Source organism: Mus caroli, chromosome 14 (assembly GCF_900094665.2).
Source record: "Mus caroli chromosome 14, CAROLI_EIJ_v1.1, whole genome shotgun sequence".
Classification (NCBI taxonomy): Eukaryota; Metazoa; Chordata; class Mammalia; order Rodentia; family Muridae; genus Mus; species Mus caroli.
Window position 1 is genome coordinate 45,137,863 of NC_034583.1, and position 1,625 is coordinate 45,139,487.

A 1,625-nucleotide genomic window follows, 5' to 3' on the forward strand; every position below is an offset into this window, starting at 1 on the left:
ATGGCCCTCCTGCACTCTAGCCGTGTCCTCTCTGAGATGGCTGCTGCCTTTCACCCAGGTCTTGCTGCTGCAGCCTCTGCCAGAGCCAGCTCCTGGTAGACCCATGTCGAAATGGGACCTCCAGATCCCATCCTGGAAGTTACTGAAACCTACAGGAGAGATACTAACAGCAAGAAGAGGAACCTGGGAGTTGGTGCCTACAGGGATGATAACAGAAAACCATACGTGCTCCCCAGTGTTTGGAAGGCAGGGGCCCAGACTGCTGCAAAAAGTTTGGACAAAGAATGCCTGCCCATTGAGGGACTGGCTTAATTTTATAAGGCTTTTGCAGAACTGGTCCTGGCGAGAACAATGAAGTGTTGAAAAGCGGCCGATTTGTCACTGTGCAGACCCAGAACTGGAGCCTTAAGGGTCGGAGGCAATTTTCTGCAAAGATTTTTTTTTAAGTTTAGCAGCGATGTCTTTCTGCCCAAACCATCATGGGGAAATCATATGCCCATCTTCAGGGATGCTTGGAGGTGCTGGCATGCATCTCCAAGGTTATCGCTACTATGACCCCAAGACTTGCGGCTTTGATTTCTCCGGAGCCCTGGAAGACATAACAAAAATCCCAGAGCAGAGAGTTCTCCTCCTGCAAGCCTGCGCTCACAACCCCATGGGTGTGGACCCGTGTCCAGAGCAGTGGAAGGAGATAGCGTCCGTGGTGAAGAAAAAGAATCTCTTCGCATTCTTTGACATGGCCTACCAAGACTTTTGCCAGCGGTGATGGTGGTAAGGATGCCTGGGCCATGCGGCACTTCATCAAGCAGGGCATCAAGGTCTGCCTCTGCCAATCATATGCCAAGAACATGGGTCTATACGGTGAGCATGTGGTAGCCTTCACGGTGGTCTGCAAAGATGCCAAAGCCAAAAGGGTAGAGTCACAGCTGAAGATCCTGATCCGTCCCCTGTATTCTAACCCACATCTCAATGGGCCCCGGATCGCAGAAACCATCCTGACTTCTCCAGAGATGCGGAAGCAATGGTTGCAAGAGGTGAAAGGCATGGCTGACCGCATCATCAGCATTAGAATCAAGCTGGTCTCCAACCTGAAGAAAGAGGGCTCTTCCCACAACTGGCAGCACATCACTGACCAGATCCATATGTTCTGTTTCACTGGCCTAAAGCCTGAGCAGGTGAAGGCTGACCAAAGAGTTCTCGGTCTACATGACAAAGGATGGCCGAATTTCCATGGCAGGGGTCACCTCTGGCAATGTGGGCTACCTTGCCCATGCCATTCACCAGGTCACCAAGCAATTCCCAGGTGCGAAGGAACAGAGACCATTTTCCCTTTAGCCTTTGTGCTCATGAGAGTCACATGCAGGGTGAGGGAGGGTGGATGGTGGTGAGGAGATCTGGTTTCCAACCACAGTGCAGCTCTCTCGGAGACTGAACGCATTCTTTGGAAAAGAGGTAGGGCAGAGGCTTCCACCGCGGATATCTGGAACTTCATAGGCTCTAAACCTTTTGTCTCCAGCTTTTCTGAAAGTTTACACAGGCAAGAAAAATCACAGCACCAAACACCTGTAGCCATGGCACTGGAATAGGTCAGACGCTTCACCTGAAGCCTCAGATGGTATCAGGGA

The 1,625-nt window shown here is 51.3% G+C and overlaps 1 pseudogene; it reads left to right on the top strand.

The window, feature by feature from the left end:
• LOC110308950 lies at positions 1-1,335 on the top strand (annotated as a pseudogene).
• Positions 1,336-1,625: the final 290 nt, after the last annotated feature.